Here is a 22,337-nt window from a genome sequence, read left to right as displayed (position 1 = left end):
AACACCATTCAGTCCCTTAAGCTATGTAGGCTCTGTATACAGTAAATAAGGAATGCAAGCGATAAATAATGCAATAATGGTTGATGTTTCCAGATGTTAATGAGGCAGATTATGTTCTGTCTGACTTAGTCTATTTTCATATGCAGCATGCAAGTCACATAGACAAAGTTTAGCATTTGCTTACATCCTTTAACTGTTGCCAAGTGCATAAGATATACAGAAGAAGCTGTGCCAAATAATGCAAGGACAAGCTTCACAAGGAAAGAAGTTTTTCCTTTTTCTAGTAAAACATTAACAGCCACTCCAGTGATATCAAATACTCCATTTTGTGTATGAGTGTTATCCAGAAAGTAAAGACCATGTTAATCTAATCAATTAAGGAAACCTTTTATTTATTTTATTTTAGACACACTGGGCTCGATTCAATTCACCCTTTCTCTTTCATCTGCTCTTCCTAGTACAATTAGAAAGAAGGGACAGAAGGCTGCTGGAGTTAAAGTTATCTGCCTAAAAATCAAGCAGTCATTCAGAGTAGAAGCAGAAGGCCCATGGAGAGGCTTCCCAGAAACTAATAAAGTGGTATAACTTTCTTTAAACTTTCATTTTTTTATTGGGGGGGGGGGTAGATGAGAGATCAAGGAGGGGTATATTTTTCAGCTATCTGCTCTTAACCAAAATTGTCCCTCCCCTCAGATGAGTGATGGTGGAACTTCATTAGACTGAATAGCAGTCTGTAAACTCTCTCGCAGCACCCCCTGCTGCCTACAGCACAGGTCTCCTCTATGCAAAGCTTTAGGACTCGGCGTCATGGCGTCATCAACAAGTCCCAATGCTCCACAGAAAGGAGACAGGAGCTTTAGGCAGCTTGGGTGCTGCAATCGGCTCAGGAGAGAGGCACAGTGAGTAACAGCACTGGGGATTGCTGCAGAGGTTGGGGGTGCCAATACTGGGGGCACTTATTGCTGGCTAACCTATACTGGGGCACATTTACCTGGATAACCTATACAGGGGCACCTATACCTGGCTAACTTATACTGGGCATACCTATACCTGGTTAACCTGCACTGGTCCAATGTGCACTCTGCATCATGCACACAGGTCTTATATTCAAGTTGGCTTATACTCACCATTGGCTGCTAATCCCTCATCATGTACCTCTGTCAGTTGCATGTTCCCCAGCGATCTGTTTTGATGACTCCAGGGTCATGCAAGGTCAGCAACATCTGGCGGAAAGCTCTTTTTTTTATTGATGTCAATGGATGGGCACCGTGTCTTGGGCAACACAGGGCAGGAAATTATATAAATGCACACACAGGGAGTTTATTTTAGGGGGCAGCGGTGGACTCCCAAGTCCCATTTCATGCTAAAATCAATTGGGAATCTGCCTGCCGTGTCTGGACAGCAGTGGCGTAACAATAGAAGCTGCAGCCCCTGCACCTTCAGGGGGGACCAGGGCCCCTGTGGGGCCTGCTCAGGGCCATTTTGGGGGGCAGGAGGGTTCAGTCACAGCATGAGGGGAGAGCATGGCCACACATTGGTGGGGAGGGGGGACAGTCCCCCCCTCCCCTCGGCGCTCCCCTCCAGCATCAATCAGTGCCAGGAACACATACCTTCATGCATTCCACACACCGGAGGTTCTACTCTCTAAGTGTCTGATGCTACTTCCTATTTAAACAGGAAGTAGCGTGAGTCACTTAGAGATTAGACCTCCACTGTGGATGGAGGTATGTGTTCCTGCCTGCCACCTGCTGCCACTGATTGATGCAGGAGGCGAGCACTGAGGGGAGAGCTGGAGGAGAGGGGGATGTTCCCCCCTCCCCGCCAATATGTGGCCATGCTCTCCCCTCATGCTGTGACCCCTCCTGCCCCCCAAAACAGCCCTGAGCGGGACCGGGGATGTCCACATTTTTGTAGGGGGTCTGGTGATTTCTAGTTACATCCCTGATTGGCAGCCAACAGGTCTCTCTCTTATCAGATTTGATTAGAGAGAGATTTGCCTCTTGGTCGCATCCGCACATCATCTCTAGATGTATGGCTACTTTTACATTTGTATTAGTGCAAGTTGAGCAGCTGCAGCCTGGAAGTGTAAATGATCAGAGATTTTGGGGAGTAATTTTGACATTTAGTTTTGATTTGTCCAGCACCCAAGGCTGAGGCACCAACGTGCGCTCCTCGATCCCTGTCACTTCAGCCATCACAAACTGATTGCTATTAGACAAAGAGGAGCACCCCCCAAAACCTTAATCTCTAGTTATCTGGCTTGCAGTCACCTCTATGTATGCCCTTTTCTTAATCATCTTTGCTTCAAAACACAATAGGGGAATGATAGCTCAGTGAGTTGTATGCCCTCTCCTACACTGCTCCTGAGGCTGGAGCCTCTTGCGCCTCTACCTCAGACCGGCCCTGGATTTAATTTTGTGTTTCAAGCTTTTATTAAACTAAAAATGTACACTAGACCTTTGCAGAAAGCCAGGCCGAGGCATAGGTGAGAGAGGCTCCAGCCTCAGGGCACAGTGTAGAAAATGGTGCACAGATCACTCAACTATCATTCCCCTATTGTTTTTTAAGCAAATAAAAATAAGAAAAGGGGATACATGGCAGTGACTGCAAGCCAGATACTGTAACTAGAGATTAATGTGTTGGGGTCCCTGGGGTGCTTCTTTCTCTTATAGCAATCAGTGTGTGACGGCTGGGGTGGGAGGGATGGAGGGGTGGACTTTGGTGTCTCAGCCTTGGGTGCTGGAGGATCTTGTCCCAACTCTGCCTTTGCTTGATACATTTTGGCAAGTTACGGAAAAAAGGGTTATGAAAATCGCTTTTTGCACAGAAATCCAGCAGAAACTGAATGCCAGGGAGGTTAAGTGGTCAATATTGATCTCATTACATTAAAAGTGAGACACTTTAAAACCTAGTCACACAAGTATTGTAATGGTATGTGCTAAAATGTAACTTCAATTTGAACAAGTGTAACTGCGGATATTTTTCTCTTTTAAACCACTTTTTATTGGTTTTAGCAACCAACCCAGAATGTTTCACATGCCTTCCATTCTGTATCTTGTGACTTCAAATACAGAGATTTGTTGAAAGCAGTCACTGAAGCAAAATATTTATTTTATAAATGTTAAAAGACATTTTTGGGGAAAAGTACAAGCCCTACTGGATGTCAGCAGAAATCTCTTATGCATGATGATGATGATTATATTTTTTTCCACAATAAAGCTTTATTATCCGTAAAGTAATTTAAACAGATGATACTTTCCAAGATTATTATTAATATTATTATTAGGTGCCCATTAACAGTACAATATTTTCCTCAGGTGCAATCATTTTATCAAAAATGATCGAAATTGTATAGAAAACATTCAGTATTTGGAGAAAATGGGGGTGAATTGATTCTATGGTTGATTGGAATACAGAATTTTGTCAACTGGAATGTTGGATTTTACAACCGTATCTAAAGGAAGTACCCTAATTGACACATTTATGGAAACCTTATAATTGCCTTCCATGAATTGTGATCCTGCGAATCTGATTGAATGATCCCATCTAAGGAAAATACTATACCGTTAATGGGTAACTTTATTCTGGCACAGACCTCAACACTATGCTACACCAGAAGTAGAGAGAGAGAGAGAGAGAACACTACTTGCAACCTATATATTGATGTACGTCACTATAAACCAAGTGTTATCATAACAGCAATTGTGTGACATACTGTTTGCAGGTGGTGTAAACAGATGTCCCACTAATTGCTGTTATTATCACTTATGGTGTATAGTGATGCATGTCAATAGTTAGCTAGTATTGACATCTTCCTCTCTCTGCATCTGCCAATTTGTCCAATTTCAAGGCAGACCATACTTGCCTGCCATCTAATGTTGCAGGTAACATAAGCTAATCAGCTCATCCTAGCGCCGCCCAGTACATAATGCCAACAAAACTCCCTATCAACCCACTACTACACTACACAAGCACTGTAGTACTTTCATGCCTGTCTGATGCTTTAAATACTTAATGCCACATTCATTCTGCAGCATAGACGTCTAACTAGTTATGCACACAAGGCTAAAATGAGTGTCCCTATGATGGTTCCTTTTATACTTGGGACCATAATACAGTTGTCCAGCAGGATGCCTGCTGCCTCCAGTAAAATATGTTTCTTAAGGCTCCATGGCTTTTGATAGGTGCCTAGAGCATTATGGTTTAGCTTGACGAGTGCCCTCCAAATCTGGCATTAATATTGGTAATGTCTGGGTCAGTCCAAACCAAGAGATGTATTTTGTCGCATTTGACCTTTGATTTAAACATCTATTCTAGAGGTAAGTGTAGCAACCTAGGGGTGACCTGTTCCAAAGCTCATTAATCAGTTATGCAATGTACTGGTAAAGACAAGGGTTACTCTTTAGACCAGGGGTCTCAAACTCAATTTACCTGGGGGCCGCATGAGGCAAAGTCAGGATGAGGCTGGGCCGCATAAGGGATTTCACAATCAGCAGCTCCCGCCGACCCCCCCCCCCCCCCCCTCTCCCACCGTCCCTTGCATTGATTTTTATTTCAAAATCAAATTCACACCGAAGTGAGCTATTTTCCCTATTTTACCTTATAGTTTGCTTCAGTGCTCCCATTACAAGTAATCCGCCGTGTCCCTGCCGCAAAACGAGGGCTGCAGAGGATTGCCCCCCAAATCGCCAGGGGGGGAAATCCGCCAGCATTTCCTGGAAGGGGCAGAGCTTTCAGCTTCAGCTCTGCCCCTCCTGATGTCAATCCTGGCGCATCGCCGCCTCTGCCTGCCCCTCTCACTTTTCCTTCACAGAGAGGGGCGGGGAGAGGCGGCGATCCAAGCGGCTATTGACGTCAGGAGGGGCAGAGCTGAAGCTGAAAGCTCTGCCCCTTCCAGGAAATGCCGGCGGATTGCCCCCCGGGCGATTTGGGGGCTCTGCGGCCCTCGTTTAGCAGCGGGAATGCGGCGGATTACTTGGGAGCACTGAAGCGAACTATAAGGAATCAGGAATCAGGAATAGTTTATTTCGCCAAGCATGACTGGGTCATGCCCGGAATTGGGTTTGGCACGGTACATTTGGCTCAGAAGAGACATCAATCGATAGCATAGAGTAGCAGGAACAGAAATTTACAATTACACATGTCAGTAGCAGACGGTTACATTTGCATTTCAATTTCATTTACATTGTACATTACATTTCCTTGCATTTCCAGTTTACATACTAGAGCAGCCGTTGGCTCTGTCCGTGACAGTTCTATATGTCTTGAGGGTGCCCTGATGGGAGTTTGTGGAGGGAGTTCAGGAGACTGACAGCTGAGGGGAAGAAGGAATTACTGTGCCTAGCCGTCTTGGTGTAGATGGCCCGAAGCCTCCGTCCCAATGGCATCGGACTGAAGTAGCAGTGGCCCGGGTGAGAGGGGTCGTTAGCGATCTTCAGGGCCCTCGATCTCAGTCTTTTGTTGTGTAGGAGGGCAAGTGAGGGGAGAGATCTCCCAATGACCCTCTCCACCGCCCTGATGACCCTCTGAAGTAGGTGCCTGTCGCTGGCGGTTGCGCCAGTGTACCAGACCAGAATGGATGAGCAGATGATCGACTCAATGGTAGCGGAGTAGAAATTGGTCAGAATCTCTTGGGCCATGTCAAATTTCCTCAGCTGGCGGAGGAAGTACAGTCTCTGCTGGGCTTTCCTCTGTATCGCCGTGATATTGGGCCTCCAGGTGAGGTCACTGGAGATTGTGGTGCCCAGGAGGCGAGCGCAGGGTACTCTTGCCACCTCCGTACCATCGATGTGAATTGGGGGTGGGGTGGAGGCAGACCTTCTGAAGTCAACAATTAGTTCAACAGTTTTTGCGGTGTTAAGCACCAGCCCATTCCCCTTGCACCAGAGGGAGATTCTCTCCACCTGCTGACAGTACTCCTGGATATTGTCCTTGGTGATGAGACCAATGATAGTAGTATCGTCGGCGAACTTGATGACCTTAACTGAGTCTGCCCTGGATCTGCATTTGTTTGTGTAAAGGGAGAACAGCAGTGGGGACAGGACGCATCCTTGAGGCGCGCCTGTGTTTGTGGTCATACTTCGTGAACTGATGTTCCCCAGCCTGACGACTTGGGTCCTGTTGGTGAGAAAGTCTGTGATCCAAAGTCGTAGGCTTGGGTGCACTCCCAGTGCAGCTAGTTCTTCCTGCAGAATGCGTGGACAGATGGTGTTAAACGCCGAGCTGAAGTCCAAGAGTAGTATTCTGGCGTACGTGTCTGGCCTATCCAGGTGCTCATAGATAGATTCAAGGCAGATGTTTACTGCGTCATCAGTGGACCTGTTTGCCCTGTATGCGAACTGATAGGGATCCAGAAGGGGCAAGGTGGAGAGTTTGAGGTTGGATAGGACTGCTCGCTCCAGGGATTTCATTATGATGGACGTAAGGGCTACTGGTCTAAAGTTGTTGAGCTCGGAAACCCCTTGTTTCTTAGGGACAGGGATGATGGTCGACCTCTTGAAGCAGGCGGGGACCTTCCCTTCCCTTAGTGACCTGGTGAAAATGGCGGAGAGGATGGGAGCAAGTTGCCTGGCGCAGGTTTTCAGGCAGGCTGGAGTCACTCCGTCCGGGCCAGGGGCTTTCCTGATGTTTAGTGGAAGTATAAGGGAGGGCCACAAAATATTGTATAGAGGGCCGCAAATGGCCCGCGGGCCGTGAGTTTGAGACCCCTGGTTTAGACTCTCTCAGCCTTGGGGATACTGGTGTCAATATTAATGTCAGATGCAGCCATTTTCATTTCTTGATGCTGTTGATCTTTACTGAAGCCAGACATACAATTGGGAACAATATGCAAAACAACACCACCTTCAGCAACACAAAGTAGATCTGCATCACTATACTCATATACTCATATGAAAGCCTGAAGGGGAAGATTAGCTTTCTTCCATGTCTACTTTGACATAAAGAGCAGCCTTTCTCTGTCAATGTTGGCTACAGCATCAACTTGCGCTGTTTGCGTTTTGAGGCACTTGAACAAAGACACTTCATGCAAATCCTTTTCATTATTGTACATAAACATCTACTATTTACTCATAAGAATTTCTCAGCTTGTGCTGGAATGACAATTTTAAACTCTCTTCTGTCAGCAGGCTTATAAATCATCTGCAATTTACTCTTCAGATTGTGCAACCCATTTTAATAAGATCTATCACACAGTGATCACTTTCATAATGGTGACATGAGATTGAATTACTGTATACATTAGACTGAAGGTAATTTAATGTACTGAGCATTCCAAAGAAGAGGTCATTGCCTCTTGTTACCGAGCCACCATTAACATGCTCTGTAGTGTGTTTTATTATGCTCGTTAATGATGCTCTTGCATCTTAGATCAAGGTGAGGCAGCAAAATTGTTATTTTTGCATAATACATGTTTCCTGTTTGTTATTTAATGAAACCCAATAGTCATTGTAGCCATTCAGACTTTCATTAGTCACCTTTAACGTGTTCTCTGTGACATTTCTTTGAAATAACCCATGATCCCAGCATGTTCCTATAGCCACACATTCACAGACACCAATTATGTTTCTTCTCTTTAAAAAGAGCTAATGCTTAGTATATTTAGTGATAAATTAGGCATACTCTACTCAGCATGAATTGGACAATGTATTCTGTTGTCCAAGAGTAAAAAAGGACTTGCTAATTACATGAAATCATTGGACTGCTTTCTAAAAATAACAAAATGTGCTTGATTGAGCTCTGCCATTGTTAGAAGTTGGTTAGGTTGGTTATTAAGAAAGGTCACCACTAATAACTATCATAAATGAAGTGGCAAGATGTTTTCAACTCAAACGTGTTTAGTGCATAGCATACTTAAAGGCAAAAAGAATGTCATATAGGCTTAATACTTATTATATATTTAAACTTGGCAAAATGTTCAGTGTTAGAATTGTAATTCTAACACTGAAGAACTGTTCAAATTGTTACTGTAAATCAAGACATAAAAAAAATCGAAAATTGTATTTTTGAAACCTACTATCATTTAGATTTAGGTGACTCTTTCACTTTTTCCTGTATAAAATACTGTGATATTTTTAAAATAAAAATTGTTGACATAGCACATTGAAACATTTAGCTATTTTCCATGCAAGATGCTCCCTATGGTCTATGTGTCAAAGACATGCACAAGTCATGTATTTCAAAATGTATGTCAAGGTGTGATGTAGCCTTCTGAACAGTCAGAAGTAACTTGGTCACCCCCAGTGTCTACCTCAAAAGCTTTGGAGCCAGAGACCATTGTATTACTACATTATCGCACTATATATATGTATATATATATATATATATATCTATACAGTGGGTTGCAAAAGGAAAAAGTTTTCCACATTTTGTCACATCACTGCCACAAACATGCATCAATTTTATTGGAATTCCACGTGAAAGACCAATACAAAGTGGTGTACATGTGAGAAGTGGATCGAAAATCATACATGATTCCAAACATTTTTTACAAATAAATAACTGCAGAGTGGGGTGTGCGTAATTATTTGGCCCCCTGAGTCAATACTTTGTAGAACCACCTTTTACTGCAATTACAGCTCTTAGTCTTTTAGGGTATGTCTCTACCAGCTTTGCACATCTAGAGACTGAAATCCTTGCCCATTCTTTTTTGCAAAACAGCTCCAGCTCAGTCAGATTAGATGGACAGAGTTTGTGAACATTAGTTTTCAGATCTTGCCACAGATTCTCGATTGGATTTAGATCTGGACTTTCTAACATATAGATATGTGTTGTTTTAAACCATTCCATTTTTGCCCTGGCTTTATGTTTAGGGTCATTGTCCTGCTGGAAGGTAAACCTCCGCCCCAGTCTCAAGTCTTTTGCAGTCTCCAAGAGGTTTTCTTCCAAGTTTTGTATTTGGCTCCATCCATCTTCCCATCAACTCTGACCAGCTTCCCTGTCCCTGCTGAAGCGAAGCATCCCCCGAGCATGATGCTGCCACCACCATATTTGACAGTGGGAATGGTGTGTTCAGAGTGATGTGCAGTGTTAGTTTTCCACCACTCATAGCGTTTTGCATTTTGGCCAAAAAGTTCCATTTTGGTCTCATCTGACCAGAGCACCTTCTTCCACATGGTTGCTGTGTCCCCCACATGGCTTGTGGCAAACTGCAAACGGGACTTCTTATGCTTTCTGTTAACAATGCCTTTCTTCTTGCCACTCTTTCATAAAGGCCAACTTTGTACAGTGCATGACTAATAGTTGTCCTATGGACAGAGTCTCCCACCTGAGCTGTAGATCTCTGCAGCTCGTCCAGAGTCACCATGGGCCTCTTGACTGCATTTCTGATCAGCACTCTCCTTGTTCGGCCTGTGAGTTTAGATGGATGGCCTTGTCTTGGTAGGTGTACAGTTGTGCCATACTCCTTCCATTTCTGAATGATCGCTTGAACAGTGCTCCGTGGGATGTTCAAGGCTTTGGAAATCTTTTTGTAGCCTAAGACTGCTTTAAATTTCTCAATAACTTGATCCCTGACCTGTCTTGTGTGTTCTTTGGACTTCAAGGTGTTGTTGCTCCCAATATTCTCTTAGACAACATCTGAGGCCCTCACAGAGCAGCTGCATTTGTACTGACATTAGATTACACACAGGTGCACTCTATTTAGTCATTAGCACTCATCAGGCAATGTCTATAGGCAACTGACTGCACCCAAATCAAAGGGGTCTGAATAATTATGCACACACCACTTTGCAGTTATTTATTTGTAAAAAATGTTTGGAATCATGTATGATTTTCGTTCCCCTTCTCATGAGTACACCACTTTGTGTTGGTCTTTCATGTGGAATTCCAATAAAATTGACTCATGTTTGTGGCAGTAATGTGACCAAATGTGGAAAACTTCAGGGGGGCCGAATAGTTTTGCAACCCACTATATATATATATATATATATATATATATATATATATATATATATATATATATATATATATATATATATATATATATATATATATATATATAGTGCGATAATGCAGTAATACAATGGTAGAAGGTAGGGACAGCATGACAGAAGTCTCTGGCTCCAAAGCTTTTTAGGTAGACACTGGGGGTGACCAAGTTATTTGATCCTATTGATCTGTGGGAGGAGTGATTGAGTTGCAACCAATCTTTCAGATATTCAGGGCATACATTGTGTAGAGATTTTAATCTTAGTATGCTATTCTTGAAGATGATTTTCCAATGTATGGATAATCAGTGGAGTGATTGAAGAATTGGTGTTATGTGACATTACTTGGGTTGGTTTGTCAATAACCTGGTGGTGGCATACTGTTCTAGTTGTAGGCAGTAAAGTACTTTATTTAGAAGGCCTGCATAGAGATTAATGCAGTAGTTCAGCCATGGTGTGGTTAAGCTTGTACTAGAGTTGGAAGGTCTGCTGGAGGTACGAGGAGATAGAGGAAATTAGATTCCTAAAGTTTCAATCCTCATAAGCAGTACACCCAAGCTGTACACAAAATAAGAGCTATTAGGTCCAAGTTTCCTACACTTTGTGGTGTTGATTGAGACTGAAACTCATTTCATATCAAGTGCTGACCTCTGATGAAAGGAACCTCAGTTTTGTCAGCATTTAGTTTTAGGTAGTTGTTAGTCATCTGGATAAAACTAAATGCAGATGAAACTCAGGACATTAGATCAATTGAGCTTGAACATAGACTCATCATAGAATCAAATTTTGCAACTTTAAATTTATTTAATGGTCTACCTGACAATTAATTGTTTAACCACTTAATGCTTTAACCAGTTTGTTAAAAATGTCTACTTTATAAATTGTTATAATCCTGTCCCCCCACTTGGTTTGCAATTGGCTCCTTCTATGGTGCTATTCACATCAGTGGCGTAACTAAGCAGCTCGGTGCGAGTTTTACATGGGGCCCCAAGCACTCTATTGATATGAAGCTCCAAAACCTATCAAAAACAGCTGCAATGTTAGAGAGCTGTATTTAGAGTACGGAAGGATTACCTCTATGCGATGCTCATAAAGAGGTATTCATCCCCTATTGCTACGCCACTGATTTACATGTTAATGTTATATGCATCTATCTGTCCACTTTTAGAATTAGTTGTAAGATGTTAGTGATAAGAGGAAACTCATATTGTTGCCTATACGCAAGGTGATGCTTGAGGCCTCCTACTCATGCTCTGATGAAGACTGCAGCTTTTAGATTATGATGCCTAAGTCACCACAAGGAATTGTCAGTAACAACTCTGCTGTGCCAGAAGTTGTGGAGAATACTTGGTTGAAGCCAACACTTTGTGGCTACTGCAGTTGTCTTCAGGCATTTATGATTGTCAGTGGGAGCAGCTGTTGATTATTTATTGGCAGCCACTGTTGCCTGTGTGCTCATGCTTTTTTGTTTCACACTGAATGTGTTGCTGCTTTATGGGTCTAACTACTGCACATCTTGCACCATGAGCAAGACAGGTGTTGGACAGTGTGTTGTGTTTGCATTGCATGCGTGACTTTGGCACCTGTTGGTTTAAATGAGATAACTCTATCTTATTTGTGGGGTAGTAGGTTGTTATACAGGTGTGTATCTACACAGTTTTGTACTTAGTAAACAAACAGCCTTAGCCTCTCAGTTGTACAGTTGGTGGAGAATTACTGAAGAACAACACAGAACACTAAATTACATAAATCATTCAGCAAACTTTCGCCTATTATTGTGTAGAGAAAGTAAGTAACTGTAACCTGGTTCAAACTAAGGCAATCTGAACTTATTATAAAAAAATCTTTCAACAGGTGCATGCAATCAACTGCAATCACAGAACCTCTAATTCGCTAACTTTTTAGCAATTCTTGCTAAGAATTGTTATGAACTTGGATATGGAAGCATTCTTTTGGCACATAACAGAAAACAAGGAAAAAAATACAGGCCAGGTTTACTGAGTCACTTAAAGTAATCCAGAAAGGTAAAGTATTTATCGTATAATGTGCACTCCTTATTTGTTTCAGCAACTTACAACAAAACACTGTGGCCCTTCTTCACTTCCTCTTTTCCCGATAATTTCTCCTAGTAGAATTTTTTTTAATTTACTGTTAAAAATAAAGTTTCAGCACTCTGCAATGGAAAAAGTCCAAAAACATAGGTGAAAAGGTGTTTTCTTGTTTGCTGGTTGCTTAACCTCCTGGGCGATAATCCCGAGCTGAGCTCGGGGTATATCGCGCAGGAGGATTTCTCAGGCCCTGGTGGGCCAATTTGCATAATTTTTTTTGTTACACGCAGCTAGCACTTTGCTAGCTGCGTGTAACTTCCGATCGCCGCCGCTCGCCGCCAATCCACCGCTACCCGCCATGCCGCGCAGCCCCCCCCCCCAGACCCCTTGCGCAGCCTGGCCAATCAGTGCCAGGCAGCGCTGAGGGGTGGATTGTGACTCCCTCTGATGTCACGACGTCCATGACGTCGGTGTCGTCATCCCGCCCCGTAGCCATGGCGACCGGGGAAGCCCAGCAGGAAATCCCGTTCTGAATGGGATTTCCTGCTTACTCTGATCGCCGAAGGCGATCGGAGTGGATGGGAGGATGCCGCTGCGCAGCAACTGTCACGTAGCAAGCCCAGGGCTCGCTACATGATTTAAAAAAGAAAAAATTAAAAAAAAAGTGCTGTGCCCCCTCCTGGGCGATGCAATTGTATCGCCCAGAGGGTTAAAAGGCATTTTACTGATAAGATGTGAAAATATCACCTAGTAGAAAACTTAAGGGTCCTGCTCAGTTAACTTTTCTCACATGAGGTATTTTCATACCCTATTAATTATACACCTTTAACCACTTGCCGACCGCACACTCATACCGTGCGGCGGCAAAGTGGTAGCTGGAGGACCAGCGACGCAGTTCTGCGTCGCCAGGTGCCTCCCTAATTAATCAGGAAAGGCCGTTCGCGCGAGCGGCCGTTTCCTGTCAGATCACGTAGCGGATCGCGGCTCATAGACTAAATGTAAACGTAGGAGACACATGTCTCCTTTGTTTACATTCTATGGCGCTGCTGCGCAGCAGCGCCATAAGGCAGATCGGTGATCCCCGGCCAATCAGCGGCCGGGGATCGCCGCCATGTGACAGGGGACGTCCTGTCACTGGCTGCACAGGACGGATAGCGTCCTGTGCAGTCCGGATCACTGGGCATGACAGGTAGGAGAGGGAGGGGGGGAATTTCGCCGCGGAGGGGGGCTTTGAGGTGCCCCCCCCCCCCCCCGCAACATGCCTGCAGACCAGAGCGATCAGACCCCCCCTGCACATCATCCCCATAGGGGGGAAAAAAGGGGGGCGATCTGATCGCTCTGCATGCCCGCTGATCTGTGCTGGGGGTTGCAGAGCCCACCCAGCACAGATCCCAACAAACAGCGCTGGTCTTTAAGGGGGGGTAAAGGGTGGGTCCTCAAGTGGTTAAAGTGGGTTGAAACACTTTTTTATGTAATCATAAAAATGTATATAGATGTTTCCTCCCCAAAAAAGAATAATTGCAAATTCAGAAATATGCACCTGATTGATCCTGCACGTCCCTTAGTGACTGATGCCAACTAGAAGCAAGTACATTTTTCTGTGCTTGTGATTTATCTGCACTTGCAATTTTTCTGCAGTTTTTCTGTTTGACATTTTTTTTGCAAGGTTTCAGTGTTACAAATGTTTATGTGATGTTCACTGCAATGTACAGAGCACATTCCAATACATGGCTGGAAAAACAGGGAAGGGCAGCAGCGAGGTCACACTATGCCCTCACTCTCATCCAAGATGAATATATGAAAATATATTTTTTGATTTATTATATAGAGTGTCAACTCACTTTAAGCCCCTATCAAGCCTGTGTAAAATTAAAGTGGACCTGAACTCAGAACTCCTCTCTGCTCTAAAAGATACACAACAGCATAATAACCTTTAACCACTTGAGGACCTAGGGCTTTCTACCCCTTAAGGACCGGCCACTTTTTTTCCATTCAGACCACTGCAGCTTTCACGGTTTATTGCTCGCTCATACAACCTACCACCTAAATGAATTTTGGCTCCTTTTCTTGTCACTAATAAAGCTTTCTTTTGGTGCTATTTGATTGCTCCTGCGATTTTTACTTTTTATTATATTCATCAAAAAAGACATGAATTTTGGCAAAAAAATGATTTTTTTAACTTTCTGTGCTGACATTTTTCAAATAAAGTAAAATTTCTGTATACATGCAGCGCGAAAAATGTGGACAAACATGTTTTTGATAAAAAAAAAACCATTCAGTGTATATTTATTGGTTTGGGTAAAAGTTATAGCGTTTACAAACTATGGTGCAAAAAGTGAATTTTCCCATTTTCAAGCATCACTGACTTTTCTGACCCCCTGTCATGTTTCATGAGGGGCTAGAATTCCAGGATAGTATAAATACCCCCCAAATTACCCCATTTTGGAAAGAAGACATCCCAAAGTATTCACTGAGAGGCATAGTGAGTTCATAGAAGATATTATTTTTTGTCACAAGTAAGCGGAAAATGACACTTTGTGAGAAAAAAAAAAAAAGTTTCCATTTCTTCTAACTTGCGACAAAAAAAAATGAAATCTGCCACGGACTCACCATGCCCCTCTCTGAATACCTTGAAGGGTCTACTTTCCAAAATGGGATCATTTGTGGGGTGTGTTTACTGTCCTGACATTTTGGGGGGTGCTAAATTGTAAGCACCCTTGTAAAGCCTAAAGGTGCTCATTGGACTTTGGACCCCTTAGCGCAGTTAGGCTGCAAAAAAGTGCCACACATGTGGTATTGCCGTACTCAGGAGAAGTAGTATAATGTGTTTTGGGGTGTATTTTTACACATACCCATGCTGGGTGGGAGAAATATCTCTGTAAATGACAATTTGTTAATTTTTTTTACACACAATTGTCCATTTACAGAGATATTTCTCCCACTCAGCATGGGTATGTGTAAAAATACACCACAAAACACATTATACTACTTCTCCTGAGTACGGCGATACCACATGTGTGGCACTTTTTTGCACCCTAACTGCGCTAAAGGGCCCAAAGTCCAATGAGTACCTTTAGGATTTCACAGGTCATTTTGAGAAATTTCGTTTCAAGACTACTCCTCACGGTTTAGGGCCCCTAAAATGCCAGGGCAGTATAGGAACCCCACAAATGACCCCATTTTAGAAAGAAGACACCCCAAGGTATTCCGTTAGTAGTATGGCGAGTTCATAGAAGATTTTATTTTTTGTCACAAGTTAGCGGAAAATGACACTTTGTGAAAAAACACAATTAAAATCAATTTCCGCTAACTTTTGACAAAAAATAAAATCTTCTATGAACTCACCATACTCCTAACGGAATACCTTGGGGTGTCTTCTTTCTAAAATGGGGTCATTTGTGGGGTTCCTATACTGCCCTGGCATTTTAGGGGCCCTAAACCGTGAGGAGTAGTCTTGAAACGAAATTTCTCAAAATGACCTGTGAAATCCTAAAGGTACTCATTGGACTTTGGGCCCTTTAGCGCAGTTAGGGTGCAAAAAAGTGCCACACATGTGGTATCGCCATACTCGGGAGAAGTAGTACAATGTGTTTTGGGGTGTATTTTTACACATACCCATGCTGGGTGGGAGAAATACCTCTGTAAATGGACAATTGTGTGTAAAAAAATCAAAAGATTGTCATTTACAGAGGTATTTCTCCCACCCAGCATGGGTATGTGTAAAAATACACCCCAAAACACATTGTACTACTTCTCCCGAGTACGGCGATACCACGTGTGGCACTTTTTTGCACCCTAACTGCACTAAGGGGCCAAAAGTCCAATGAGTACCTTTAGGATTTCACAGGTCATTTTTGTTTCAAGACTACTCCTCACGGTTTAGGGCCCCTAAAATGCCAGGGCAGTATAGGAACCCCACTAATGACCCCATTTTAGAAAGAAGACACCCCAAGGTATTCCGTTAGGAGTATGGTGAGTTCATAGAAGTTTTTATTTTTTTGTCACAAGTTAGCGGAAATTGATTTTAATAGTTTTTTTTCACAAAGTGTCATTTTCCGCTAACTTGTGACAAAAAATAAAATCTTCTATGAACTCACCATACTCCGTACGGAATACCTTTGGGTGTCTTCTTTCTAGAATGGGGTCATTTGTGGGGTTCCTATACTGCCCTGGCATTTTAGGGGCCCTAAACCGTGAGGAGTAGTCTTGAAACCAAATGTCGCAAAATGACCTGTGAAATCCTAAAGGTACTCATTGGACTTTGGGCCCCTTAGCGTACTTAGGGTGTAAAAAAGTGCCACACATGTGGTACCGCTGTACTCAGGAGAAGTAGTATAATGCGTTTTGGGGTGTATTTTTACACATACCCATGCTAAGTGGGAGAAATATCTCTGTAAATGACAATTGTTTGATTTTTTTACACACAATTGTCCATTTACATAGAAATTTCTCCCACCCAGCATGGGTATGTGTAAAAATACACCCCAAAACACATTATACTACTTTTCCTGAGTACGGCGGTACCACATGTGTGACACTTTTTTGCAGCCTAGGTGCGCTAAGGGGCCCAACGTCCTATTCACAGGTCATTTTGAAGCATTTGTTTTCTAGACTACTCCTCGCGGTTTAGGACCCCTAAAATGCCAGGGCAGTATAGGAACCCCACAAGTGACCCCATTTTAGAAAGAAGACACCCCAAGGTATTCCGTTAGGTGTATGGCGAGTTCAAAGAAGATTTTATTTTTTGTCACAAGTTAGTGAAAAATGACACTTTGTGAAAAAAAACCAATAAAAATTAATTTCCGCTAACTTTTGACAAAAAATAAAATCTTCTATGAGCTCGTCATACACCTAACATAATACCTTGGGGTGTCTTTTTTTTCTAAAATGGGGTCACTTGTGGGGTTCCTATACCGCCCTGGCATTTTACAGGCCCAAAACCGTGAGTAGTCTGGAAACCAAATGTCTCAAAATGACTGTTCAGGGGTATAAGCATCTGCAAATTTTGATGACAGGTGGTCTATGAGGGGGCGAATTTTGTGGAACCGGTCATAAGCAGGGTGGCCTTTTAGATGACAGGTTGTATTGGGCCTGATCTGATGGATAGGAGTGCTAGGGGGGTGACAGGAGGTGATTGATGGGTGTCTCAGGGGGTGGTTAGAGGGGAAAATAGATGCAATCCATGCACTGGGGAGGTGATCGGAAGGGGGTCTGAGGGTTTGGCCGAGTGATCAGGAGCCCACACGGGGCAAATTGGGGCCTGATCTGATGGGTAGGTGTGCTAGGGGGTGACAGGAGGTGATTGATGGGTGTCTCAAGGTGTGATTAGAGGGGGGAATAGATGCAAGCAATGCACTGGCGAGGTGATCAGGGCTGGGGTCTGAGGGCATTCTGAGGGTGTGGGCGGGTGATTGAGTGCCCTAGGGGCAGATAGGGGTCTAATCTGATAGGTAGCAGTGACAGGGGGTGATTGATGGGTAATTAGTAGGTGTTTAGGGTAGAGAATAGATGGAAACACTGCGCTTGGGTGGTGATCTGATGTCGGATCTGCGGGCGATCTATTGGTGTGGGTGGGTGATCAGTTTGCCCGCAAGGGGCAGGTTAGGGGCTGATTGATGGGTGGCAGTGACAGCGGGTGATTGATGGGTGGCAGTGACAGGGGGTGATTGATGGGTGGCAGTGACAGGGGGTGATTGATGGGTGATTGATAGGTGATTGACAGGTAATCAGTGGGTTATTACAGGGGAGAACAGATGTAAATATTGCACTGGCGAATTGATAAGGGGGGGTCTGAGGGCAATCTGAGCGTGTAGGCGGGCGATTGGGTGCCCGCAAGGGGCAGATTAGGGTCTGATCTGATAGGTAACAGTGACAGGTGGTGATAGGGAGTGATTGATGGGTGATTGATGGGTAATTAGTGGGTGTTTAGAGGAGAGAATAGATGGAAACACTGCGCTTGGGTGGTGATCTGATGTCGGATCTGCGGGCGATCTATTGGTGTGGGTGGGTGATCAGATTGCCCGCAAGGGGCAGGTTAGGGGCTGATTGTTGAGTGGCAGTGACAGGGGGTGATTGATGGGTGATAGGTGATTGGCAGGTGATTGACAGGTGATCAGTGGGTTATTACAGGGAAGGACAGATGTAATTAATGCACTGGCGAATTGATAAGGGGGGGGGTCTGAGGGCAATCTGAGCGTGTGGGCGGGTGATTGGGTGCCCGCAAGGGGCAGATTAGGGTCTGATCTGATAGGTAACAGTGACAGGTGGTGATAGGGGGTGATTGATGGGTGATTGATGGGTAATTAGTGGGTGTTTAGAGAAGATAACAGATGTAAACGATACATTTGGGAGGTAATCTGACGGCGGGTTTGCGGGCGATCTAATGGTGTGGGTGGGTGATCAGATTGCCCGCAAGGGGCAGGTTAGGGGCTGATTGATGGGTGGCAGTGACAGGGGGTGACAGGGGGTGATTGATGGGTGATAGGTGATTGGCAGGTGATTGACAGGTGATCAGTGGGTTATTACAGGGAAGAACAGATGTAATTAATGCACTGGTGAATTGATAAGGGGGGGTCAGAGGGCAATCTGAGCGTGTGGGCGGGTGATTGGGTGCCCGCAAGGGGCAGATTAGGGTCTGATCTGATAGGTAAAAGGGACAGGTGGTGATAGGGGGTGATTGATGGGTGATTGATGGGTAATTAGTGGGTGTTTAGAGGAGAGAATAGATGTAAACAATGGATTTGGGAGGTGATCTGATGTCGGATCTGTGGGCGATCTATTGGTGTGGGGGGGGTGATCAGATTGCCCGCAAGGGGCAGGTTAGGGGCTGATTGATGGGTGGCAGTGACAGGGGGTGATTGACGGGTGATTGATGGGTGATTGACGGGTGATTGACAGGTGATTGACAGGTGATTGACAGGTGATCAGGGGGATAGATGCATACAGTAAACAGGGGGGGGGGGGTTGTCTGGGGGGGGGGGGGTCTGGGGAGAATCTGAGGGGTGGGGGGTGATCAGGAGGGGGCAGGGAGCAGGGGGGGGGGGATAAAAAAAAAATAGCGTTGACAGATAGTGACAGGGAGTGATTGATGGGTGATTAGGGGGGTGATTGGGTGCAAACAGGGGTCTGGGGGGTGGGCAGGGGGGGGGTCTGATGGGTGCTGTGGGCGATCTGGGGCAGGGGGGGAGAAATCAGTGTGCTTGGGTGCAGACTAGGGTGGCTGCAGCCTGCCCTGGTGGTCCCTCGGACACTGGGACCACCAGGGCAGGAGGCAGCCTGTATAATACACTTTGTAAACATTACAAAGGGTATTATACACTTTGTATGCGGCGATCGCGGGGTTAACATCCCGCCGGCGCTTCCGTATAGCCGGCGGGATGTTGCGGCGAGCGAGCGGTGACAGGCGCCGGCAGAGGATCGCGTCACGGATGACGCGATCGCTCCGCCCATGCCCTTAAATGGACCGCCGCCTCTGTGGGTGAGCCGGTCCTTAAGGGCTCCACTTCCCGGCCGCCTCTGTGCGTTAGGCGGTCGGGAAGTGGTTAAACAAAAAACATTTATTTGTTACAGCTGATACACATCCTAAAATAAATCAGCACAGTTTTTATTTCCTCATTCATGGAAGCAGACATATTTTTTACAGCCTATACTTTAAAATGGGCTTTATCTGCTTATCTGCCATAGGCAGTCATGTGACACAAGGGGGAGATCAAATTATAACTAGTGATTAGGCACAAATAAGGGTAATTACACATGCTAAACTCTTAAAATACATATTTAATGTAATATTACTTTTTTTCTACCATTTTTTTATATTTATTTGTTAAAAACTAAAAATATATTTTGTAGATCAGATGGGGAAATTATTTTCTGAGAGAAAACTCAGGAGAAAAGTTAACTGAATAGTTAATTGAATTCAAAATTTAATGTTAAAATAGGTAATATTATATTACCTAAGTACAGTCACCTATAGCAAAATACTCCAGATACTCCAGAAACATTACATTTGGGTTCAGAATCCATTTCATGTATCTATATAAAACCTTTAAACACTCAACAAGGAAAACAGTATTAAAAATAAGGAAGTTAAATTATTCAGAAACAGCTTATTAAGAATATTTTTTCCTTGAAAGTGTTACGTCAGGGATTAGGTGAGAAGGTAATAGGTACAAATATATAATGCATAAGATATGTTTTGTCAATCAACTCCATTGGTACCAGTGCCGCTAGAGTACAGTGTTCTTACAGTAGAACAGTAGAATTACAGTAGAAACATTCTGGCAGTATAAGCTATACAGTATTATGTTATTACATTCATTTAATGTTAAAATAAATATACAGCCAGATTAAATTGTGTCTATTTAGAGTCACATGCTGTTCAGCAATACACTGTATATTCTCTTGGACAATATCTCCACTATTCTATTAAGTTGTTATTAATTTAGTAAATATGCATGTCCCTGCTTTGCTGCAGGCAATTAGGGTGTATTGCAATACCTTTTTTTTCTCTGAAATCTGATAACTGATACACAATTAGTATTCCACACTGCAACTTTTGTGACACCGGTTTCTAATTGCAGTTGTAAAAAGGTCATGCACAGCCAGTGTTAAGTTCAGTAATTGCTTTCTGCATATGTTTCAGATTTCAAATACCATTTCATAAACAAATTACAAATGAAAGGAATGAAAGGCTGATTTTCAAATGACAAAAAAATAAATACATAATATACAGTGATGCACTTCAAGGTTTTTTTAACAGAACTGAATTGGAAGACCAAATTAAATTAACTAAGACTTATGATAGTTCCACAAATTTTCACTAGACTATTATCAACACTATTACTAGTTTTACTATAAAGTAATATTTAAAAAAATGCATTTGTTAAGTTTCTTTATAGCGATCGCAATTTTAATGCCATCCCAGCACCAGATTTAACTATTTCATACACGTATCAAAGGAATGGTTCACAAGACTAATTTAAGAGTAGATCCATTTTTACAAATTAGTAGATTAGAGCTAAACAAATTAACAAAGAATCATAACATTCAAGTAAGGTCTTGAAGAGCTAGTGCTGTATACAGTATATCATTTGACAAGTTTGCATTGCAATTCATGGGGATAGGTGTACATTGTGTGAAAAGTTTGGCAGTATCTCCTGCAGTGTAGCATTTGGCCCTAAGTTACACATTCACTCCTTTATGAAGCACAATGGTGTCCATTCCTTCACCAGTGTTGGTTTACCCCTTACCTTTCTCCTAGGGGACATATGCAATTAATGTTTTCTCCTGACTTTTCTCCTAGGAGACATTTTTCTTCTTCTCATTAAAATACCTTTTCAGCTATTTGCAATTGAAAAAGTACTAAAAAAGTAGATAAAAAAGTACATTAACAAGTATGTTGAGTGTTTTCTTGATTGCTTGCTTGGGGTTTAAAATGCATTTTATTAAAAAGGTGTGAAAATATCCCCTAGGAAAAAACTCAGGAGAAAAAGTTAATTGCGAATGGGCCATGGACTCTAACGTTGATCTTCTCACAGCTCAGTGCGACCCCGATCCTTTGGTAAGTGTTTTTTTTTCTCAGTGCACCATAGAGCTACACAGTTATCATTTTATTCCGATCACCATCTTACCAAAAAAAAAAGATTCAATCAGCACTAGTACAAATATTTGTCTGCTTGTTTTGTTTTTAATCTTTACCTTGCATATAGAAAATAAGATTTTTTATTTATTTATTTATTTTTGGGGGGAGGGGTACTTAGATTTAAACTAAAATAGATTTCTTCTTAAAGTGATCTCAAGGTGAGGGTGATATGAAGACTGTCATATTTATTTCATTTTCAACATTATCAGTTGCCTTACAGTCCTGTTGATCATCTCACATCAGTAGTGTCTGAGTCACAACCCTGAAACAAGGATTTGCCAATCCAGTCAGACTTGAGTCAATGCACCTGATTGGCTTGCTTGTTCAGAGTCTATGGCTAAAAGTATAGAGACCCACGGTCAGGAGCACAACCATCCACTTGCATTGCTTACAAGAAGATAAGTATGGCAGTCTCCATAGCACACTCACCTCGGGTTCCTTTTGAAGATTTCAATATTAAAGGAGATTACCAGGGGGTATTAAAGGATGATTAGATTTATATATTTTTTTTCTTTCTTTTTCTCTTTTGTTTTGTTTACAATGCTGATCAGTGCTTTCTTCCGATACCATACAATTACCTGAACACCATGTACTTTCGTAGTGACTAAGCATTACAAGTCAGGGGAAGTGGGACAAGTAGCCAAATTGATGTAACTTATGCTTCATTCTATTCCGGTGATCATCAAAAGCAACAGATGACATTTACTCCACCAGCTAGAATCA

The 22,337-nt window shown here is 43.1% G+C and overlaps 1 protein-coding gene across 1 annotated transcript in view; it reads right to left on the bottom strand.

Moving 5' to 3' along the window:
• NAALADL2 (N-acetylated alpha-linked acidic dipeptidase like 2) overlaps positions 1-22,337 on the bottom strand; it is an 808,485-nt gene that overhangs the window by 186,835 nt on the left and 599,313 nt on the right. The window lies entirely within an intron of this gene.

Source organism: Hyperolius riggenbachi, chromosome 4 (assembly GCF_040937935.1).
Source record: "Hyperolius riggenbachi isolate aHypRig1 chromosome 4, aHypRig1.pri, whole genome shotgun sequence".
In the NCBI taxonomy this organism is placed as follows: domain Eukaryota; kingdom Metazoa; phylum Chordata; class Amphibia; order Anura; family Hyperoliidae; genus Hyperolius; species Hyperolius riggenbachi.
This window is presented reverse-complemented; position numbering and strand designations above follow the sequence as displayed.